The 24905-nt window shown below is 43.9% G+C and overlaps 1 protein-coding gene across 4 annotated transcripts in view; it reads right to left on the bottom strand.

Moving 5' to 3' along the window:
• Nucleotides 1-24905, bottom strand: part of LOC120368057 (nuclear pore-associated protein 1) — a 192541-nt gene that overhangs the window by 25311 nt on the left and 142325 nt on the right. Inside the window, exons 3-5 of one of the 4 annotated variants that reach the window (XM_074398629.1) lie at nucleotides 15659-15736; nucleotides 15211-15356; nucleotides 14569-14681 (exon numbers count right to left, since the gene is read on the bottom strand). The exons of 1 other annotated variant lie outside the window; for it this stretch is intronic. The gene's annotated coding sequence lies outside the window, so the exon portion shown is untranslated. The remainder of the gene's footprint in view (nucleotides 1-14568; nucleotides 14682-15210; nucleotides 15357-15658; nucleotides 15737-24905) is intronic. 2 more of the 4 variants (XM_074398630.1, XM_074398628.1) reach the window with 2 other exon arrangements.

The raw sequence follows: 24905 nt of genomic DNA, 5'->3' as shown, positions 1-24905 counted from the left end.
CCTGTAATTCCAGCACTTTGGGAAGCTTAGGTGGATGGATCACCTGAGGTTAGGAGTTCGAGATCAGCCTGGCCAACATGGTGAAACCCCATCTCTACTAAACTTACAAAAGTTAGCTGGGCATGGTGGCATGGGCCTGTGTTCTTAGCTACTCAGGAGGCTAAGGCAGGAGAGTTGCTTGAACTGGGAGGCAGAGGTTGCAGTGAGCCGAGATCATACTGTTGCACTCTAGCCTGGGCAATAGAGCGAGACTCTACCTCAAAAAAAAAAAAAAAAAAAAAGAAAGAAAAGAAAAGAAAACAAATTAAGATATTCTGAGGAAGAGAGGGAATTCTGCCTTCAGACTAATTTCAGACTTAACGCTTAACAATGCAACTCTTCTCTGGGTCTACAGACTGCCAGCCTACTCTGCAGATTTTCAACTTGTAAGACTATCATCATGTAAGCCAGTTTCTTAAAATAAATTTAAAATAAATCTCACCCTCTTTTACACACACACACACACACACACACACACACACACACACACACACACAGTTCCTTTAGAGAGAAAATGTGATGACACCTGCCTTAGATACCTCGCCTACAGCATCAAAGTTGTCAGAACTGCTAGCCAGAATAGGATGATTAACAATCTTCCTCACTGCATTTAGTCCTTCAAGTCACATTAGAAATGCTGATTCTGAAATGTAAAGACTAAAAATATTTTTTAAAAAGAATGCAGAACATAGGCAACTGGAATAGAATAGAGAGCCCAGAAATAAACTCCCCATATGGTCAAATGATTTTCGACATGTGCCAAGACCTTCAGTGGGGAAAAGATAGACTTTTTAACACATGGTACTGGGAAAACTGGATATCTACATGTAAAAGAATGAAGTTGGACCTGTTCCTTATATCATATACAAAAATGAATTTGAAATGGATCAAAGACCTAAATACAAGACCTAAAACTATAAAACTATAAAACTGTCAGAAAAAAGCTTCATAACATTGGATTTGGCACTGATTTCTTGACTACAACACCAAAAGCTAAGGAAACACAAAAATAGATGAATTGGAGTTTGTCACAATCAAAACCTTCTGTGCATCAGAGGATACAATCAACAGAATGAAAAGGCAACACACAGAATAGGAGAAAATATTTGTAAATCATTTATTTGATAAGGGGTTAATAGTCCAATTAGATATAAGACTCCTGGGCCAGGCACAGTGGCTCATGCCTGTAAATACAGTATTTTTGAGAGGCCGAGGTGAGTAGATCACAGAGGGCCAAGAGTTCGAGACTAGCCTTGCCAACATGGTGAAACCCTGTCTCTACTGAAAATACAAAAATTAGCTGGGCATGGTGGTGCATGTTTGTAATCCCATCTACTTGTGAGGCTGAAGCAAGAGACTCACTTGAACCTGGAAGGTGGAGGTTGCAGTGAGCCAAGATTGTGCCACTGCACTCCATCCAGGGTGACATAACAAGCCTGTCTCCCCCGACCCCAAAAAAAAAAAAGAAAAAGAAAGAAAGAAAGAAGGAAAGACTCCTAGAATCAACATTCTAAATAAAGGTGATTTTTAAATGGACCAAGCCAGGTGCAGTGGCTCACACCTGTAATCCCAGCACTTTAGGAAGCTGAGGCTGGTGGATCATTTGAGGTCAGGAGTTTGAGACCAGCCTGGTAAACATATTGAAATCCCATCTCTACTAAATATACAGAAATTAGCCAGGAGTATGGCGCACGCCTGTAATCCCAGCTCTTTAGGAAGCTGAGGCTGGTGGATCATTTGAGGTCAGGAGTTTCAGACCAGCCTGGTAAACATATTGAAACCCCGTCTCTACTAAATATACAGAAATTAGCCAGGAGTATGGCGCACGCCTGTAATCCCAGCTCTTTAGGAAGCTGAGGCTGGTGGATCATTTGAGGTCAGGAGTTTCAGACCAGCCTGGTAAACATATTGAAACCCCGTCTCTACTAAATATACAGAAATTAGCCAGGAGTATGGCGCACGCCTGTAATCCCAGCTACTCAGGAGGTTGAGGAAGGAGAATCCCTTAAACCTGGGAGGCGGAGGTTGCAGTGAGCCAAGATGGTGCCATTGCACTTCAGCCAGGGTGACAGAGCAAGATCCCGTCTCAAAAAAACAAACAAATATATATATATATATATATATATATATATATATATATATACACACACATATATCTAATGGTGATATTTTGTGTATCTATATTGCCACATCACACTATTGTCTATTTGTATTCTTTTTTTTTTTTCTCCTTTTTTTTGAGACAAGGTCTCGCTCGGTCGCCAGGCTGGAGTGCACTGGCGCGTGCTCAGCTCACTGCAACCTCCGCCTCCTGGGTTCAAGTGATTCTCCTACCTCAGCCTCTCGAGTAGCTGGGACTACATGCACGCCACTCTGCCTGGCTTAACAGGCTAACTTTTGTATTTTTAGGAGAAATGGGGTTTCACTGTGCAGTGGCGAGATCTCAGCTCACTGTAACCTCCACCTCCCCAGTTCAAGCAATTCTCCTGCCTCAGCTTCCTGAGTGGCTGAGACTACAGGCGCATGCCGCCATGCCCAGCTAATTTTTTGTGTTTTAGTAAAGACAGGGTTTCACCATGTTGTCCAGGCTGGTCTCGAACTCCTGAGCTCAGGCAATCTGCTCACCCTGGCCTCCCAAAGTGCTGGGATTACAGACATGAGCCACTGTACCCGGCACAAAAATTTAACTTCTACTAGACTGAAACCTCTATGATGAAAGCCCTCTTATATTACTAACTTACAATCTCCCTACAACCTATGCACAAGCAACTGAGTACCTGTCCCCACCTGGCCATATAAATCAGAGGTCAGCCAGGCATGGTGGCTCATGCCTATAATCCCAGCACTTTGAGAGGCTGAGGCAGGCAGATCACTTGAGCTCAGGAGTTCGAGACTAGCCTGGGAAACATGGTGAAACCCCATCTCTACCAAAATACAAAAACTTAGCTGGGACTGGTGCCATGCGCCTGTGGTTCCAGCTACTCAGGAGGCTGAGGTGGAATCAGTAGAGCCTGCGAGGTAGAGGTTGTAGTGAGCTGAGATGATGCCAATGCATTACATCCTAGATGACAGAGTGAGACCCCGTTTCAAATAATAGTCAATCAGTGAATCAGCCAGAGATCAGCAACCTTCTTTGGTAGAAAGGAGAGCCAGACAGTAAATATTTTAGGTTCTGAGGGCAATCGCTCACAACTATTCAACCTCTGTAGTGTGAAAGCAGCCACAGACAACGTGTAAACAAGTGGACATGGGTGTATTCCAATAAAACTTCACTTATGGACTCTGAAATTTGCATCTTAGGTAATTTTTATTAAATAGTATTCTTTTGCTTTTTTCAAGTTTTTATTTATTTGATTTGATTTTTTGAGACAGAGTCTCGCTCTGTTGCTCAGGCTGGAGTGTAATGCCATAATCTTGGCTCACTGCAACCTCCGCTTCCCAGGTTCAAGCAATTCTCCTGCCTCAGCTTCCTGAGTAGCTGGGATTACAGATATGCACCACCATGCCTGGCTAAATTCCGTATTTTTAATAAAGACAGGTTTTACCATGTTGGCCAGGCTGGTCTCGAACTCCTGACCTCAGGTGAATTGCTAGCCTCAGCCTACCAAATTGCTGGGATTACAGACGTGAGCCACCACACCTGGCTCAAGTATTTAAAAACATAAAAAACTTTGTTAGCTCACAGACCATGTACATATGCATAGCAGTCCAAATTTAGCCACAGGTTGCACTTGGCAGATCCCTGGTATAAATTAACACAGACTCAGTCAGTCCCTACATTTGTCTCCACGATTTCATTCTTTCGGTTTTCCCAATTAGTCTGTGGACTTCCCCACATCTCACCAGAAGACTGCCTCTATAAAAATCCTTTGATGAATGCCACGTACCCTCTACTCAATGAGCCTGACCACCTGGTGAACCCCATTCCTTGTCTCCTTCTCTGTTTCCCCTTACATCTGTGTAAGTCAGGACTTCTGCCCTTCTGGCAATTCCTTTGATGTGTTCAGGTCCCTTGTCTGTGAAAGGCCATCAATTCCTCCTACGTTCCCTAAGAATCCCCTCCTAGCCATTCTCCTCTGGACTCCTACACACAACAAACTGAGCTCATTATACTCTTGTAGATATCAGGCCTATCTAAGTTTTTGCCTCTTTTTTTTTTTTTTTTTTTTTTTTTTTTTACCAGCTGCCCTCCAGAGCCACAGATGCTTTCCAAACAGCTGGCAAAGGGGCTGGCAAAAAGTAAACTTTTTTTCTTTTCTTTTTTGAGACAGGGTCTCATTCTGCCCAGGCTACAGCACAGTGGATGGATCTTGGCTAAGTGCAGCCTCAACCTCCCAGGCTCAAATGATCCTCACACTTCATTCTGTCAAGTAGCTAGGACTACAAGCACACACCTCCAAGCCCAGCTAATTTTATTTTTTGTAGATAAGAGGTCTCCCTACATTGCCCAGGCTGCTCTCAAACTCCTGGACCCAAGTAATCCTCCTCCCTCAGTCTCCCAAAGCTCTGAGATTATAGGTATGAACTCCATGCCCAGCCAAAAGTCAACTTTCAATCAAGATTACAGACTTGGCCAGGCATAGTGGCTCATGCCTGCAATCAGCACTTTGGGAGGCTGTGGCGGGTGGATCATCTGAGGCCAGGGGTTCGAGGCCAGTCTGACCAACATTGTGAAACCCCATCTCTACTAAAAATACAAAATTAGCTGGGTGTGGTGGCACATGCCTGTAATCCCAGCTACACTGGAGGCTAAGACAGGAGAATTGTTTGAACCTGAGAGGCCGAGTGTGCAGTGAGCTAAGATTGTGTCACTGTACTCCAGCCTGAAGAACAGGAGTGAAACTGTCTCAAAAAAAAAAAAATTACAGACTCAATGACTCTTACTTGTGGAAGACACATTGTAATTGACAGAGATAGTCTTCTTGGCCAAACTCTAGCCAGGTTTCTCTGAGCTGCCTTCTCAAATAGGTCTTAGGCTGGGCACGGTGGCTCATGCCTATATCTCAGCACTTTGAAAGACTGAAGTGGGTGGATCACCTGAGGTCAGGAGTTCAAGACCAGCCTGGCCAACATGGTGAAAACCCGTTTCTACTAAAAATACAAAAATTGCCCAGGTGTTGGTGGCAAGCACCTGTAATCTCAGGTATTCGGGAGGCTGAGGCAGGAGAATCATTTGAACCCAGAAGGTGGAGGTTGCAGTTAGCCAAGATCATGCCATTGAACTTTAGCCTGTGCAACAAGAATGAAACTCCATCTCAAAAAACAAAGAAACCACTTAGGTCTTAACCTTGGCCTATAAAGATTTGAATAAAATACTGACATAGATTGTAGCAGCTCAAAGCCACATCCCCTAGTTGACCCTATCCCCCTTAAATAGCCTGCCTGAAAAAAGTGAAGGCTCCCGAATGAATGCACTGTTTGTTTCAGCCAACACCAGAAGATAGGGCCTCTCTCCTGGCCACCGTGGGAGGGTCACAGCCTAACTTCAAAAAGCACCAGTTAGCAATCCCAGAAGAGTTTTACATGGACCAGCCACTTTTGGTAAATTTTTACTTCCGTGACTCAACTGAGCATATCCTCCCAACTCAACCCCCTCCTATTCCCTCAGTTTCCCTTTGGGGGTGAGCCAGCCAAAGCCCCCCCAACACACACTTTTTTTTTTAAAGTCAAGCTCTGACTCTGTCACCCAGGCTACAGTGAAGTGGTAAGATCTTGGCTCACTGCAACCTCTGCCTCCTCAGTTCAAGGGATAATCCCACCTCAATCCCCTAAGTAGCTGGGACTACAGCCACATGCCACCATTCCCTGCTAGTTTTTGTAGAGATAGGGTTTCATGATGTTGCCCAGGCTGGTTTCAAACTCCAGAACTCAAGCCGTTCACCTGTCTCTACCTCCCAAAGTGTAGGATTACAGGCATGAGCCATCCCGCCCAGCCTAGGTCTTAATGTATTGCCCAGGCTGGTCTCAAATCCCCGACTCAATTCTTTTGCCCCAGCCTCTCCAGTAGCTTCATTCCAGTGTCCAGTACACACCCAGCTTCATTCTTCCTTTAAAACACCCAGTCACCTCTGTATACACCAAAGTTGAGTTCAATTCATGCTGGACTCTCTTCACTATTACAATAGTTATTAGTGATTAAAATGTGTCCTTACCACTAATATCCAGATTTTTTTCTTTAACATAATTAAGGTAGAAAAAAACTGAAATAAAATCATTCAATATATCCTGGCAGTGTTACTAATATAGACAGGAGCCAAGGAGGGAAATGTTGTGCCAGGCAAAAATAACAATCAGAAGCAAAGTGAATTGCAAACGAATTCCTAGTAATCAAAGAATATGACATTTAAAAAAGTTAGCTTGTTGCACTCTCAACTAGAAAAAAGTTTTATAGAATTTGTTAAATGTACTCTGAACTAGAAAGTTTTTTTTTTTTTTTAGACGGAGTTTCGCTCTTGTTACCCAGGCTGGAGTGCAATGGCGCGATCTCGGCTCACCGCAACTTCCACCTCCTGGGTTCAAGCAATTCTCCTGCCTCCGCCTCCTGAGTAGCTGGGATTACAGGCACGTGCCACCATGCCCAGCTAATTTTTTGTATTTTTGGTAGAGACGGGGTTTCACCAGGTTGGTCAGGCTGGTCTCGATCTCTCGAACTCGTGATCCACTCGCCTCGGCCTCCCAAAGTGCTGGGATTACAGGCTTGAGTCACCACGCCCAGCCCTAGAAAGTTTTATAGAATGTATTAAAGCTCGGTGTGCTGTTTTTTGAGACAGGGTCTCACCCTGTCACTCAGGTTGGAGTGCAGTGGTGTGATCTCGGCTCACCGCACCTGCTGGGGCTCACTGCCTCAGCCTCTTGAGTAGCTGGGACTATAGGCATGCACCATCATGCCTATGTAGAGACAGGGTTTCACCATGTTTCCCAGGCTGGTCTCAAATTCCTGTGCTCAAACGATCTTCCCTCTTTAGCTTCCCAAAGTGCTGGGATTACAGATGTTGCAGCACACCCAGCAAAGCTGAGTTCTAATAAGGCATAGGTGAACCTAGACGGATTTCTGAAGACAATAATCTATATTCTGAGAATTTAAGGACATAGGCAAAATAAAAAAATATCTATGCATAAAATATTTTTTACCCCTCATGTAAAATATATTTCTCCATCTCATCATTGAAATGAAAAAAAACAATAAATCATGTATTTAACATTTACTCACAGACCTAATCACTATGAACGATGAATCCTGAACAGAGTTGCCTTTTTAAAAAAAATTTTTTGGACTGTGGTGTAATTTTTATATTTTTTAATCTAGAGAATGCTTTTTATGGATACATAATAGATGTACATATGTTCAGGATGATTCTTGGAGCAAACTTGTTACTGCCTTATCTGCTTTTATTTGAAAAAAATGTAATTTTTGCTCTTGCAGAAACTGATGCTGACAGAAAAATTGTCACATGGACCCTACGCCCCTGCTGTCCACCATTCAACAGGAAAGTAAAATATGCTGGACTCCACTTGGAAGAAAATGTGTTTGTGCCTTTTCAGGAAGTCGTGTGGCAGCCTGATCGGGGGTTGGCTGGGCGTCAGTCCAGGGCCCTGTGCTGTTTATGTCATCCGGAACTCAGGAAGACAGTCTGCCACCCTCACGAGAGGACACCCAGCTGACAGAGTGCCTGCAGCTTCCCTGAGCTTCCCAGGTACCTACAAGCATTCCCCATCTTCCTAGACCTCGCCACTTTCACTTCAGAAGGCTGCTTACATTTCTCAGAAAATTGTAAAAGCTTAATGTTAAATCTGTGATGTGTGCATGATGCTCCTCTTGACTGGCAACTGGGGGGAGGAAAGGGGACCATGGGAGGCAAGGGGGAGAGTAGGGAAAGAGATGAGACAGAAATGGGGTGACACACATTGGAAGAGAAGGTTCTCAATGTGGAAAGAAGCTCTGCAAATAGGGAAGGCAAGGAAAAACCCTACAGCATAGATTGGAATGAAAAACATCACTATAAATACATGAGATATACACACACGTATACACACATATATAGACAATACATAGTTATACACATATAACTATATCTTTATATCCTGTAAATATGAAAGGGCCTAAAAGCAATAACCTACCAGTAGTAACAAGAGCAAAACTCAGTCTCACAAAAAAAAAAAAAAATTAGCTGGGCATGATGGTATGCACCTATGGTCCCAGCTACTGGGGAGGCTGAGATGGGAGGATCACTTGGAGGTTGAGGCTGTAAGGATCACACAACTACACCCCAGCCTGGGCAACAGAATGAGACCCTGTCTTTTAATTAAAAACAACAACAACAATAAATTCATAAAAAGAAAAGAAGGACTCTGGAAAGGCAGTTTTGAAAACTTTATAGAGTAAGATACACCAGAAATGAAAGCAGAGGAACTGGGCTGTGGGGCCAGGGAAGTGTTGCGGGGTGGTGGGGGGAAGCAATCAAACATTTTTCTTTTTGTAGAGATGGCGTCTTGCTATGTAACCCAGGCTGGTCTCGAACTCCTGGCCTTGAGCGATCTTCCCATCTCAGCCTATCAAAGTGCTGTACAAGTGTGAGCCACCGTGCCTAGCCATAATCCTACTTTTGAGAATCAAAGAATTACAAAAAGCATATAGTGCATTTTCCTATGATTGACATAAAACACTGGAAATGTCCTTTCTCCCAGGGGCCCTTCATAAACTAATAAGCCACACATATACCATGGATTTGGAAGCATCAATATTTTTCTTAAAAGAGGTTGAAATTTAACTTTTCCCAACTCAACCCTGAATAACTTCAGTAAAGCCTTCGTATACAATTCCACTTAAGTCAACAGATAAAAATGATTTGTGTACTTAACTGTGTTCATAGTCCAACAGAGAGTTGAAACTAACAGAATTTGGAATTAGGTAAATGGAAAAATCATCACAGCTCAGAGGTTGAACCTTCTATCAGATGTGCAGACATTTATCAACAATTGTCATGTCCCAGCTTTCACACGGCTGGGTCTAAGGCTCTATTCTGCCAAGCAAAGCTCAGCAAGACCCGGTTGTGGACGGAGGTACTCTTTTTTTCTTCCTGCCTGCACATTTCCCCAATAGGACTGAAGGAATTCAGGAAATGCCACCCCTAGCCTGGGCATGGTGACTCATGCCTGTAGTCTCAGCTGTTTGGGAGACAGAGGTAGGAGGATCACTTGAGGCCAGGAGACTGGCCTGGGCAACCTGGTGAGACTCTGTCTCTGTGAAAAATAAAAAAAAATTAGCAGGGCATGATGGTGCATGCCTGTGGTTCCAGCTACTTGAGAGACTGAAGTAGGAGGATCTCCACCCCAAAATATGCTTTGGTATGTGAATTACTTTGAACTGAGGATACTTGGGGTACAGCTCATGCAGGCAGAGGTTTTCTGTGAGTTTCCTTATCTAAAGACAGATTATCCAAAAGGAACTTAATTATCATGAATCCCCTCCCCAGGAAACTCACCAACCAGGGAAGATTGGTTCCTATCACAGGAGAGGAGAGGAGACCTCAACACATGCAGACTTTGTCACGGACTGTTACCTGTTATTCTGACAGTCTGTTTATCTTTCCCCAAAACTGTTTACTCTCCCCTAAGTTACATTATCATCTATACCCTGTGTCCTAAGCAGAGGGTACATAAGCTTCTGGATCTCACTGGGTTCTAAGATAATTCACTTTTCTTTCATGTGATGTCCCTCTGCCCATACCTAATTTGTATACCTCTTCATTCATTAATCTGACTACTGTCAGTTTCTTTCATGGACTCAATTGTTGAATTCTCAGAGAGTAGAGGAAAGGTCTTCCCTCCTGTACAGGAGGAAAGACTCACAAGCTCAGGAGTTTGAGATCAGCCAGGGCAACATGGTGAAACCCTGTGTCTACTAAGGAATCCAGCCTGGGTGACAGAGCGAGACTCTGTCTCAAACAAACCAACTCTCTCAGTCTCTCTCTCTCTATATATACATATATATATATAACATATATTACATAATATAGTTATTACAAGCAGTAAAAATAAACCAATTCTAAATTTATCACAGTGAACTCCAGCAACTGAGAAGACCCAAGTGAACCCTTCCCAAAACAGCCTCTCTCCTTTTCAGTTTACCACCATCCTGACTTTTCACACTGACTACTTCTGAATGTTACAGAGATGGACTCAGACAAGTATATTTTTTGTCTCAATTATTTTGCTTAACTTTGTGTTTATAAAATTCGTCAAGGTTTTCACATGTAGATACAATTCACAATTTTTTATTATTTATTGTTGAATTCCACTGAATTCATATACCATTTACTTACCCACTCTGCATTATTTCCAGTTTTTTGGCTATTACAAATAATGCTGCTATAAACATTTAAATACATGTCTTTTCATCAACTGTGCATGTAATTTTCCATGGCCTAAACAACACAGTAGAATGGCTGGTGCGAACGTAAGGTACACATGGTTTTGTAGGTAATAGCATAGTTTACCAAAGTGACTGTTATAATTAACGCTGCCATGAGCAACATCTGAATTGAAGATCCATCAATTCCACTTGCAGTTACAGATCCTTGAGAGATGCATACCCAGGATACACGTACTTCAGTGATTACGACTGCTGTGTTGGTGATAACTATAGACTAGACACAACCCAAACAATCATCAGGTATAGATGGGATCTGCTCACATCTGTAATCCCGGCACCTTGGCAGGCTGAGGCGGGCAGATGACATGAGGTCAGGAGTTTGAGACTAGTCTGGACAACATGGTAAAACCCTGTCTCTACTAAAAATACAAAAATTAGCTGGGTGTGATGGTGGGCATCTGTAGTCCCAGCTACTTGGGAGGCTGAGGCAGGAAAATCACTTCACCCCAGAAGGCCGAGGTTGCAGTGAGCCAAGATTGCATCACTGCATTCCATTCAGCTTGGGCAACAGAGATAAAAAAAAAAAATCTGCCAGGCCGGGCACGGTGGCTCACGCCTGTAATCCCAGCACTTTGGGAGGCCGAGACGGATGGATCACAAGGTCGAGAGATCGAGACCAACGTGGTCAACATGGTGAAACCCCGTCTCAACTAAAAATACAAAAAATTAGCTGGGCATGGTGGCTTGTGCCTGTAATCCCAGCTACTCAGGAGGCTGAGGCAGGAGAATTGCCTGAACCCAGGAGGCGGAGGTTGCGGTGAGCCGAGATCGCACCATTGCACTCCAGCCTGGGTAACAAGAGTGAAACTCCGTCTCAAAAAAAAAAAAAAAACAAAATCTGCCTACTGTAGGATAGATAAGGAAACAGGATAACGATATGTATGTATACCTACATATAGTGATACACACACACACTCTGTATATATATATCGTGAGATAGATACGTGCTGTATATATTATATATAACAAGAGAACACTATCAGACAATGAAAATTAAGAAGCTGGAATTACACACAACATGGATAAATCCAGAAAATGCAGTATCAAGTGGAAAAGACAAAATAATACATACAGTTAAGAATAAGCAAAACTACATTAACGCTGTTTTCCTGTAGCTTAAATATGTAATCACAAGGAATAAAATTACAAAGAGGATTCATCTCAGTCAGAAGAAAAGGTCACGATTTGGAAGGGATACCTAGGAAAGCGGGAGGCCAGGATCACTTCTTTCTTGACTTGGGTATTATTAGATCATATATTTGCAAAGCAGTACTGTATTTTATACCATTTTTTTCCCTATGTATAGCTCACAAGAAATAAAGTTTGAGAAAAAATAAAGTTTGAGAAAAAATACTGGGTTCAAGGTAGTAGACCTGAAATTTCTGGCTTTCATGTCAGTGAAATGTGTAGAGGATCTAGACCAGGTGTCCCCAAACTTTTTACACAGGGAGCCAGTTCACTGTCCCTCAGACCGCTGGAGGGCTGCCACATACTGTGCTCCTCTCACTGACCACCAATGAAAGAGGTGTCCCTTCCTGAAGTGCGGCGGGGGCCGGATAAATGGCCTCAGGGGGCCGCATGTCGCCTGCGGGCCGTAGTTTGGGGACGCCTGCTCTAGACTGTGAATGCCTGAGTTAATACCCCAGCTCTGCCAGTTTCCTGTGTGAGGCTGTACAAGGCTCTTAGTCTTTTTGTATGGATTTTCCCTTTTTCTTTTTTTTTTTTTCCCTGAGACAGAGTTTCACTTTTGTCACCCAGGCTGGAGTAAAATGGTGCAATCTTGGCTCACTGCAACCTTGGCCTCCTAGGTTCAAGAGATTTCCTGCCTTAGCCTCCCAAGTAGCTGCCATTACAGGAGCCTGCCACAGGGCCCATCTAATTTTTGTACTTTTTTTTTTTTTTTTTTTTTTTTTTTTCCGAGACATAGTTTCGCTCTTGTTACCCAGGCTGGAGTGCAATGGCGTGATCTCGGCTCACCGCAACCTCCGCCTCCTGGGTTCAGGCAATTCTCCTGCCTCAGCCTCCTGAGTAGCTGGGATTACAGGCACGCGCCACCATGCCCAGCTAATGTTTTGCATTTTTAGTAGAGACGGGGTTTCACCATGTTGACCAGGATGGTCTCGATCTCTTGACCTCGTGATCCACCCGCCTCGGCCTCCCAAAGTGCTGGGATGACAGGCTTGAGCCACCGCGCCCGGCCTACTTTTTTTTTTTTTTAAGTAGAGACAGGTTTCACCACGTTGGCCAGGCTGGTCTCAAATTCCTGACCTCAGGTGATCCACGTGCCTCAACCTCCCAAAGTGCTGGGATTACAGGCATGAGCACTGCGCCTGGCCTGTATGGCATATTTATCGTTGCTGCTATATAACAGGTGGAAATAGAAAGCAACAGGAACAGTGGGTGATACAGAATAAGTGCTCAACTAACACTGGTAACACACACATCCTCTACTGCAGGCAATCCCCAGCAATACCAGGCTCTGCTCAGAAGAGCACGTTTCAATAGGCCAAGGGAGTTGGCCTGAAGGACTATGTTCTCTTCCCTTTCTGCACTGGTCATTTGACTGGCAAATCCAAAGCAAGAACCCGGTCCTGTGCCTCAGTTACGACATGTCAACAGGCCAAGGGCTGATCATAAGGTCATTTACCAAGCCCTGGGTGGCTCGCTTTCTTAGGGTGGAGCCCTTCAACCACAGGATGACTTGGGGAACCGGACTCTACACGTTGCCTGGATTACAACTCACCCCCATGCCTTAGGATTCTGTATCACAGTTGCTTCCACTCTCCTACCTGGGAAATAAGTTGTTTCTTTATATTAACCGAAGGAAGATTTTTCTCGAAGGCAGACAAACACAATTCCATGGCTACTCTGCAGGAACAGCTTCCGAGAGGGACTACAGCTCTTCAAAAACTGTGCTTTTCGGCCCACAAAACCGTGCACCTGCATCCTCACGAATTCCTGGGTAAGCCTCAAGCAAACTCTGCTCACCTGCTTAGTGTCAATCTTCTTTAACCATGGCTACATCTGAAGCCTTCAGAAAGCTGAATTTGCAGTTTCAGTTCTGTTGATTCTGGGTCAGATCTGATCCTGTATGAACGTGAGCCTTGACCAACTGGAATACTATAGCTGTCCTTGGATATATGCCACTTCCAGAATTCATATTTTACACCAGACAAATCATGGACTGTCACTGACCCATTAGTAAAATGTGCTGAAGTGTGTGGAAAAGATCATCCACGTATAGACATAGTCTTTCAATCCTTATCTACTTGGAAGGGTGCTACACCTGGGTAACTCTCCAAAACAAACCTTAAACAACAGCTGACTTAAAACACAGGCACAAAGCATTAGCCATCCAAATGCTCTCTGAGCGGAGCTTTGCTGCTGGGACTTAAGATTTTGGAGGCAATTTGGTCCAGTCATTCTCAAAGTATAATAAACATACGAAACACTGGAAATATTATTAGCACGTGGATTCTAAATCCGCAGGTCTGGGATTGAGTTTATGCCTCTATCTCCCCCATTCTCCCTTATTCCCCAGCCCTTGAGGGAGTTTGAGGATATAAAGCACTCATTCACATGTTGAAACTGGGCTTCAACTCTGCTCCCTCCTCAGATCTGGCACACTTCTCTGATTTTCTCTAACCCAGGTTAGTGAACCTGAATCCCACATCTCTCAAAGTGTGTTCCTCAGACCAATCCTGTCACTTGTTAGAAATGCAAATTCTTATGCCACAAATCAAACCCTGAGAATTAGAAACCCAGGATGGAGCTTGCACGCTGTGTTTAACAAGCCCCCAGGTGATACTAATGCACACTTAAGTGGGGAAACCACGGCCCTTTCCAGACGGATATACTAGAATGAAGTAGAACGACTGGAGAAATGCAAACACTGTAACCAAAAAGTGGGGAAAGAATTAAATTATGCAATTGGATTGTAATTAAAATGAAAATGGCTTGAGCAACACAACACACTTCTGATTCAGTAAAAAAGTTTTGTAAGCATTTATAACAGGAGGTCATTGACTAGACAGGATGTGCATGCCAGTGGAAGCTAAGGAGGAAGAGGCCGGAGGTAATGCAGCATTTCTACTTACATAAGAGAAAGTAGCTGCAGCCACTGGGAAAAGGGGCAGGACAATTTGTAGAGAAGATTCTGGTGGAACAGTATGTTCAAGAAATCTTGCCTTCTAAGTGCCACTTACATATGCTGAGGTTGAGAATTGTAAAGAGAAAAAATATATCAGGTCATTCAAAATACAAGTACATGAATGTAGAAGTCATGCTAAATGTGCTTTTTGTTCCATGAAAAGGGTACATATAGATGGGGCGGAGAGAACATTTTATAAAAACTTAGTTTTCTGTGCACTGACAAAGATCCTTTGCTTGATCAAACTTCAGTCACATACCTGAACCTTCTCCGGTGTGAAATCCAGCTTTACAAGAACCTCCTCACCTTTGATATCTGATAACCCGCAATATCTGACCAGCTTCCTCATCCTGTACCATCCCCCAAGTGATGATTGATCACCCTGGCCTGTCTTCAGCAAAAATCCTGTTAGGCTGGTTTAGTCAGAATCCCCCTAACCTTTGAGGTTTCTCCTTGGTAATTTTCCATTCACAGACCTCCCAGCCTGCTCTTTGGTTATAAATTCCCACTTGCCCACGCGGTCTTGAGAGTTGTTATCGCAAGATCTATCTGTAGAGGGCCCTGTACTCATCACTATGGTGACCCTTACCTTGCAGTAGCAGTCCCAGCTACTTGGGAAGCTGAGGCAGGAGGATCGCTTGAGCTTAGGAGGTCCACACTGCAGTGAGCTAAGATAGAACCACTGTACTCCAGCCCACGTGCAGAAGGAGATCCTGTGTCTATTTTGAAAAAATGCTAAAAAGTGGATAGAAAATGTTCTCAGCACGAAAATCATCACTATGTGAGGTAACACCCATGTTAATTAGCTGGATTTAGCCATTCCACAATGCACATTATTATTCAAACCTGATGGCGTACATACTACATATATCTCATTTTATCTGTTAATTAATAAAAACGGAAATACATATTAACTAAAAGTAAATAGATGGAACAAAATATAGCAAGCAAATAGAAGAAGCAGGACTGGCTATATTAATATCAGAAAAAGCTGACTATAACGTCAGAAAATTATCAGGGAAATAGAAGAGCATTACCTAATAATGCAGTCAATTTTCCAAGAACATAAATAATTGTAACATGTAGTACCACGACATAAAACTATGAGGCAGAAACTGTTAACAAAAAAAAAAGAGAGAGAGATGAATCCACGATTATGGTCAGTGACTTTAACACTCCTCTGTGAGAATTAAAATTAAAATCGTAAGCCCCGCAACTGACTGAACAGACAGAACACTAAGGAAACTGTAAAAACTGAGTTTTCGGCCATGATCAGGGAGGAATTGGGACATGCCTTGTTATTATCTGTCTCTTTTGCAGTTTAGACACAACTGACCAGCATTCATGTTAAAAGGTCATAAGAATGAGGCAATAAGATATCAAATTATAAACAGACCTAAGGCCACGCCAGGCAGGGGTTAAGTCACTCACCCCTGTACTTGAAGAATAAATTATGTTCTAATTGAAACTGACAGGGGTTTATCTTTTTCTCTAGCAGCTAAGCAAGTAATGACTTCCAGATAAGCAATCTTAAAACAATTTGCAACTCATCCACCGCCGGATGCTGACTCCAGCCTCTGTTCCAATAGCCATAATTGTAGCCTTAATTGCACAGGAGACTGATTTTAATAACTTTTTCCTGATAAGAGCCCACCAACCATGGACTGGGTCTGACTGGCTTACAGAGATTGTGTACGTGCTGGCCTTTGTGTCCTGAAAAGGGCTTTTGTCTGTAGGGCCTGACTGTAATACATTTAAATGTCAAGTCTTGGCCAGGTGCAGTGGCTCATGCCTGTTATCACAGCACTTTGGGAGGCCAAGGTGGGCGGATTACCTGAGGTCAGGAGTTCAAGACCAGCCTGGCCAACATGGCGAAACTTTGTCTCTACTAAAAATACAAATATAAGCTGTGCTTGGTATCTGGTAGGTGCCTGTAATCCCAGTTATTTGGGAAGCTGAGGCAGGTGAATCACTTGAACCCAGGAGGCAGAGGTTGCCGTGAGCCAAGATGGCGCCATGGTACTCCAACGTTGGGGACAGAGCAAGATTCCATCTCAAAAAAATAAAAAAAGAGAAAACGTCTCCACATCAAGGCGAACACGCATGTCTGTGCAGTACACATCATGCCGTAGGGCCACCTTCAAGAATATTTGTAGCTCTTTTTCTTTCCAAATTCATAGATCTCATGATTTTTATATTAATGAATATATGCCCTAAAACCACAATAAAATTAAGCTAGAAATCTTTAAAGGCAGATAGCTGGTAAACATCAAAATACATGGAGATTAACTAACTCCCTTTTAAATAACACCTGACTCAAGAAATCTGAAGAGAAAATTAAACAATATGTTGAACTAAATTCAAATTACAATGAATTGTATCAGAATTTGGAGCATGCAGTAAGGGAGTATGGGGGAATATGCATCTATTAAAAAGTAACACATCGGCTGGATGCAGTGGCTCACACCTGTATCACAGCATTTTGGGAGGCTTAGGTGGGCGGATCACCTGAGGTCAGGATTCGGACCAGCCTGTCCAACATGGTGAAATGCTGTTTCTACTAAAAGCACAAAAATTAGCCAGGCATGGTGGCAGGAGCCTGTAATCCCAGTTATGAGGGAGGCTGAGCCAGGAGAATGGCTTGAATCCAAGATGCGAAGGTTGCAGTGAGCCCAGATCATGCCACTGTACTCCCGCTGGGTGACATGAGCAAAACTCCACCTCACACACACACAAAAGAAAACAACTAAAAATCAATAACCTAAATTTCCTCCTTAGGAAGCTTAAAAGGTGAATCTAGCAAACTGAATGCAAAGTAAAGAGGAGAAAAGAGAAAATATTGTAAATAAAGTGAAAGATAAAAGATAAAGCAACAGCCGGGCGCGGTGCCTCAAGCCTGTAATCCCAGCACTTTGGGAGGCTGAGGCGGGTGGATCACAAGGTCGAGAGATCGAGACCATCCTGGTCAACATGGTGAAACCCCGTCTCTACTAAAAATACAAAAAAAGTAGCTGGGCATGGTGGCGCGTGCCTGTAGTCCCAGCTACTGAGGAGGCTGAGGCAGGAGAATTGCCTGAACCCAGGAGGCGGAGGTTGCGGTGAGCCGAGATCTCGCCATTGCACTCCAGCCTGAGTAACAAGAGTGAAACTCTGTCTCAAAAAAATAAAAAAAAAAAGATAAAGCAACAGGAATTTCCAAAGGAATATAGAGAGTTCAATAGTTTCCAGAACACAGATGTGTCCAAAGTTAATTAGGAAAACACAACACCCTAAACTGAACTCCTGCTCATCAACGTGCAGGGCTGGCTCCCCCTGAAATGAGGAGACATGAATCTTCAGAATGATTAACCAAAGGCATACCAAGCAGGGCAATTCATTTAGCTACTAAGTTGGAAAATACGGTAGCTAGGAATAATCCACCCATTGGGAATTTAGGTAAATTTTGCTAGGTACACAGGAAAGGATACATGTGGTAGAAAGTGAAAATACATCTTATGGTCTCAGAACCATGAGAAAGTGATGAGGATTCTATAAGAATGTCAGAGCCGGGCGCGGTGGCTCAAGCCTGTAATCCCAGCACTTTGGGAGGCCGAGGCGGGCGGATCACAAGGTCGAGAGATCAAGACCATCCTGGTCAACATGGTGAAACCCCGTCTCTACTAAAAATACAAAAATTAGCTGGGCATGGTGGCGCACGCCTGTAGTCCCAGCTACTAGGGAGGCTGAGGCAGGAGAATTGCTTGAACCCAGGGGGCGGAGGTTGCGGTGAGCCGAGATCGTGCCATTGCACTCCAGCCTGGGTAACAAGAGCGAAACCCCGTCTCAAAAAAAAAAAAAAAAAAGTTAGCTGGGCATGGTGGTGCATGCCTGTAATCCCAGCTATTTAGGAGGCTGAGGCAGGAGAATTGCCTGAGCCCAGGAGGCGGAGGTTGCGGTGAGCCGAGATCGTGCCATTGCACTCCAGCCTGGGTAACAAGAGCGAAACTCCGCCTCAAAAAAAAAAAAAAGAGAATGTCAGAATCCGGGAGAGGACCTGCAGACACAGTTTGGTGCACCCATGTATGTCCATGGAGAAAATGCCCTAAAAGGCTGCACACTGCCCACCACCATCGCTGCTGCCACCTCTGCAGCCCCCTGACAACCCTTACTGGAAGTTACCTGGGAACTCCCCTCAACTGCAGTTTCCTGTGAGGTGGCTCTCACCCTGTGACGCCATGTGGCCTGAGCCACCAACTGTAAATTTGCCATCCAGTGATCCAACCAACATCTGTAAGATGGCTGAGGGGCAGAATCTTCTCTGCCTTCCTAACCCTTGCCCCTCCCCAGCACCAACCCTTCCTGGTAATGCTACTGCTCCTTCCCGTCAAACAAGGACTAACCTCACCTGTTCCAACTGCCTTCCTTATCAGTAGATATCATGGACTGTGGGTAACTCTTAAAAGAAGAAAAGGCATTTGAATTGAATTTCTCCGCACAGAATGCAGTCTCAGGGAGCAGCCTCTGCATCACCTTCGTCTCTCCTTTTGTCTGAAGAGGGTTTGTACTTGAAGGTGAACGTGTTTCTGGTACTGTCCTCTGTTCTCAGGTCAGGATGTGAGCCCTGAGTCTGCCCAGCCTTGTCTCCAGCCTCCCCACCCTCAATGCACTGCAGAGCCCCTCTCTTGGGCCATGCTGCTTCTGCCACATCTGTCCCTCTTCTGTTCTTCCTGATAGTTTTGTGCTCACAGACCTAGGAAAAGTATTTTCTTCTCTAAAATGCACCTACGTTAATATGGCTCCCTTGATAAATATTTCCAACTTTATTGTCACATTTCATCAGTTTTATTCTTTTCTTTTTCAAATTTTATTACACTAGCTGTTAGCCTAGTTGCAGTCATGATGTCCTTCTCTTTTCTTTCTTTCTTTCTTTTTTTTTAAATGTGCTGGAATCTCTCTCTGTTGCCCTGGCTGGAGTGCAGTGGCATGATCTCGGCTCACTGCAACCTCTGCCTTCTGGGTTGAAGTGATTTTCCTGCCTCAGTCTCCTGAGTAGCTGACATAGGCTTGCACCACCACACCTAGTTAATTATAGTATTTTTAGTAGAGACGGGGTTTTCACCATGTTGGTCAGGCTGGCATTGAACTACTTACCTTGTGATCTGCCCACCTAAGCTTCCCAACCTGCTTCGATTACAGAGGGGAGCCACCATGACTGGCCCATTACATGCTTTTAATTGTCTGCATCAACTTGTGCTGAAATCTGCTGTCATTTTCTAGTAGGATCACCTGCTTCAACACTTGTAGAACAGGTGTGAACAGGAATGTTGCAAATCGTGCAGAAAATGCTGCAGACTCTTTCGTTAAGAAATGTTTTATGGGCCGGGCGCGGTGGCTCAAGCCTGTAATCCCAGCACTTTGGGAGGCCGAGGCGGGTAGATCACGAGGTCGAGAGATCGAGACCATCCTGGTCAACATGGTGAAACCCCGTCTCTACTAAAAGTGCAAAAAATTAGCTGGGCATGGTGGCGCGTGCCTGTAATCCCAGCTACTCAGGAGGCTGAGGCAGGAGAATTGCCTGAACCCAGGAGGCGGAGGTTGCGGTGAGCCGAGATCGCGCCACTGCACTCCAGCCTGGGTAACAAAAGTGAAACTCTGTCTCAAAAAAAAGAAATGTTTTCTTACCATCAGTCTTTATGCCACAGTGTGATGAAGAGATACAAGATTCTGCATTAAAGTCTGGTTTAGAACTATCATAACCACAATTTCGAGATATCTATTAATTCACCTATGAATTAATTTCAAGATTGTTTATATTTTTATGTGACTAAAACTTACGATTTTATAACTATGTAAGGGCTTTTTTTTTTTTTTTTTTTTTTTTTTTTTTTTTTGAGACGGAGTTTCGCCCTTGTTACCCAGGCTGGAGTGCAATGGCGCGGTCTCGGCTCACCGCAACCTCCGCCTCCTGGGTTCAATTCTCCTGCCTCAACCTCCTGAGTAGCTGGAATTACAGGCATGCGCCACCATGCCCAGCTAATTTTTTGTATTTTTAGTAGAGACGGGGTTTCACCATGTTGACTAGGATGGTCTCGATCTCTTGACCTCATGATCCACCCGCCTCGGCCTCCCAAAGTGCTGGGATTACAGGCTTGAGCCACCGCACCCGGCCAGGGCTTTTGAAATAAATATTAAATAGGCTTTTAAATCTTGATTAGTCTTGACCCTGAAAATGATATTTTATTCTGTAAAGGAAAGACCACATATAGGAGGGTACGCCCATAAGATTATAACATAGCTGAAAACTTCCTTTCACCTAGAGATGTCAGAGCTGTCACAGTGTCATATCACAATTACTTTCATATATATATACATATATATAAAATTATTATTATTTTTTTTGAGACAGAGATTCACTCCTGTTACCCAGGCTGGAGTGCAATGACGCGATCTCGGCTCACCGCAACCTCCGCCTCCTGGGTTCAGGCAATTCTCCTGCCTCAGCCTCCTGATTAGCTGGGACTACAGGCACGCACCACCATGCCCAGCTAATTTTTGTATTTTTAATAGAGACGGGGTTTCACCATGTTGACCAGGATGGTCTCGATCTCTTGACCTCGTGATCCACCCGCCTCGGCCTCCCAAAGTGCTGGGATTACAGGCTTGAGCCACCGCACCTGGCCCTACTTTCATATTTTAATAAATTAAGTGTAGCATTGATTTAAAGTGTTTCAAAAACCTACACTAGTGTCCTAGGTCTTCACATTCACTCACCACTTACCGACTCACCCAGAAGGACATTCAGTCCTGCAGGCTCCATGCATGTTAAATGCCCTATACAACTGAAAATTATTTATTGTTTTATACCATATTTTGCATTGTCTATGTTTAGATTGATTGTATGGTTTTTCCCCCCTATTTTTTTTCCTGCCTCGAGTAGACTCGGAGGTTTTTTGTTTTGTTTTGTTTTTGTTTTTAGAGAGAGTTTGACTCTTGTTGCTCTAGCTGGAGTGCAATGGTGCGATCTCGACTTGTAACATGGCTAGCCTAAAAGTTAGAACCCGAGAAATGCCATTTTACAAAAGACAAAGCTGTTCTTAAAATAAGCTGTAACGGCTTCCCTATTCTCTTTGCAATAACTGCTGACCTTGGCTTCTATCAAAAGTGCTTGCTTTTGCTTATCAGTAAGTGCTGAAAAGTTGCTTGCCCTGCATTCCCTCACCCTAAAACCAGGATGTGGTTTTTCAGCTTAAGAACCCCACGCCCCCTGAACTCAGGGCCATGGGTTGGAGAGGCTCGAGTCCTCCATGGTCGCCGGCAATAAATGACCCTGCAATTTGACATACTTTGTCTTGATGTTGACTTTCTATGCTCGGTCCTGTACAACAGACTCACTGCAACCTCTGCCTCCCGTGTTCAAGTGACTCTCCAGCCTCAGCCTCCCAAGTAGCTAAGATTACAAGTATGTGCCACCAAGCCCGGCTAATTTTGTATTTTTAGTAGAGACAGGGTTTCTCCATGTTGAGGGGGCTAGTCTCAATCTCCTGACCCTCAGGTGATCTGCCCACCTCGGCCCTCCAAAGTGCTGGGATTACAGGCCTGAGACACCTACTTATCATTGTGTTACAATTGCCTAGAGTATACAGGATATACATATGCTGTATAGGCTCATAGCTTAGGAGCAATAGAAATCACTGACCTGGTGCGGTGGCTCACGCCTGTAATCCCAGCATTTTGGGAGACCAAGGTAGGCAGAGCATGAGGTCAAGAGATAGACACCATCCGGGCCAATACGGTAAAACCCTGTCTCTACTAAAAATACAAAACATTAGCTGGGCATGGTGGTGCCTGCCTGTAATCCCAGCTACTCAGGAGGCTGAGGCAGGAGAATTGCCTGAACCCAGGAGGCGGAGGTTGCGGTGAGCCGAGATCGCGCCATTGCACTCCAGCCTGGCAATAGAGCGAGACTCTGTCTCAAAAGAGGAAAATAAACAATAGAGACAAAATACCATATAGCCTGGAAGTGTAGTAGGCCATGACCTCCAGGTTTGTGTAATGCTCTCTATGTTTGCATGCCGATGAAATCACCAAACAATGCGTTTTTTTTTTTTTTTTTTTTTTTTTTTTTTTTTTTTTTTTTTTTTGAGACCGAGTTTTTTGCTCTTGTTACCCAGGCTGGAGTGCAATGGCGCAATCTCGGCTCACCGCAACCTCCGCCTCCTGGGCTCAGGCAATTCTCCTGCCTCAGCCTCCTGAGTAGCTGGGATCACAGGCACGTGCCACCACGCCCAGCTAGTTTTTTGTATTTTTAGTAGAGACGGGGTTTCACTATGTTGACCAGGATGGTCTCGATCTCTCGACCTCGTGATCCACCCGCCTCGGCCTCCCAAAGTGCTGGGATTACAGGCTTGAGCCACCGCGCCCGGCCTAACAATGCGTTTTTTTGAAGGTATTGCCATAATTAAGCCATGCATGAGTGTACTTTGACAGAGATATTATCCTTTTATTTATTTATGTTTTTGAGATAGGGTCTCACTCTGTTACCCAGTCTGGAGCACGGTGGCACAATCTCAGCTCAGTGAAACCTCCACCTCCCAGGTGCAAGTGATTCTCATGCCTTTGCAGTGCACAGCCACCCTGCAATAACCCCAAGGATGAAGGGCAGCCCAGCAGAGATGAAGGAAATGGGTATAATGGGTCAAACTACCCCGCCTTGACCCAAACCTGCATTTCCTATGATTTGTTGTCATCTGTGGCTGGTAAACTTATTACATTTTATAACATGTGGGCTTCCCGACTTCCTATGATTCAACTTGAAATTTTTAAGTTAAACAGAAGCAATATACATTAATGGACAGTATACTTGGAGCATCCAATCTTTCTGTTTTTCCATTTCAGTACAGTAGGCAATGAATTACATGAGATATTCCACATTTTATGATAAAATCGGCTTTGTGTGGATGATTTCCAAAACTTTAGGCTAATACCAGTGTTTTGAGCACATTTAAGGAGGATAGGCTATACTATGATTTTAAGTCAGTTAGGTGTATTCAATGCATTTTTTACTTATGATATTTTCAACTTATGATGGGTTTATCTGGAAGTAACCTCATCATGAATCAAAGAGCTTCTGTAATTTAAACGGAGCTTTCTATTCATAAATGAATGACACAATTCTCATTAAAAATAAGTAGAAATGAGTAAGCTTTATCTCCTCTGTTTCCCACAAAACCTCCAGTTTCCTTCAAATTTGGGAAGCTTGTCTCTTTTCTTCACTATATAAATACGTTTTCATCGAGTTGCTCTCCATATACAAGGAAATTAACGTTAATGGTGCCAGATCATTCTACTATAAAAGAATGAAAATGAAGAGTAATTTTTAAAATTTGTTCATTTATTATTATTATTATATATTTTTTTGAGATGGAGTTTCGCTCTTGTTACCCAGGCTGGAGTGCAATGGCGTGATCTCGGCCCACCGCAACCTCCGCCTCCTGGGTTCAGGCAATTCTCCGGCTCAGCCTCCTGAGTAGCTGGGATTACAGGCACACGCCACCATGTCCAGCTAATTTTTTGTATTTTTCGTAGAGACAGAGTTTCACCATGTTGACCAGGATGGTCTCGATCTCTTGACCTCGTGATCCACCTGCCTCGGCCTCCCAAACTGCTGGGATTATAGGCTTGAGCCACTGCGCCCGGCCTTTATTATTATTATTTTTATTAAGGTTTGTCCTTAACATTCTTTGTATGGAGGACTGAAATCCAGAGGCCCTGACTGCAGCATTACGTGGCAAACAAATGTCTACCTGTCAGAGGCATATGAACCAGAGCAACTCCATCTGAAATGGGGCTGTGTAAAACGAGGATGATGCCTGCTGGGCTGCATTCCCAGACAGTTAAGGCATTTTGAGTCACATGATGAGACAGAAGATCCGCACTAGATACAGGTTATAACGATCTTGCTGTTAAAACAGGTTGCAGTCAAGAGACCAGTTAAAACCCACCAAAACCACCATGACAGTGGCGAGAGTGACCTCCGGTTGTCCTCAATGCTACACTCCCAGCGGCACCATGACAGTTTACAAATGCCATGGAAATGTCAGGAAGTTACCCTATGTGGTCTAAAAAGGGGAGGCGTGGATAATCCACTCTTTGTTTAGCGTATAATCAATAAACGAGCATAAAAACGGGCATCAGGCAGCCTTCAGGACCGCTCTGTCTATGGAGTAGCCATTCTTTTCTTCCTTTACTTTCTTAATAATCTTGCTTTCACTTTACTCTGCAAACTCACCCTGAATATCAAGAACC

Source organism: Saimiri boliviensis, chromosome 5 (assembly GCF_048565385.1).
Source record: "Saimiri boliviensis isolate mSaiBol1 chromosome 5, mSaiBol1.pri, whole genome shotgun sequence".
Lineage (NCBI taxonomy): Eukaryota > Metazoa > Chordata > Mammalia > Primates > Cebidae > Saimiri > Saimiri boliviensis.
The sequence above is the reverse complement of the archived record's forward strand: the minus strand, read 5'-3'. Positions and strand labels throughout refer to the sequence as shown.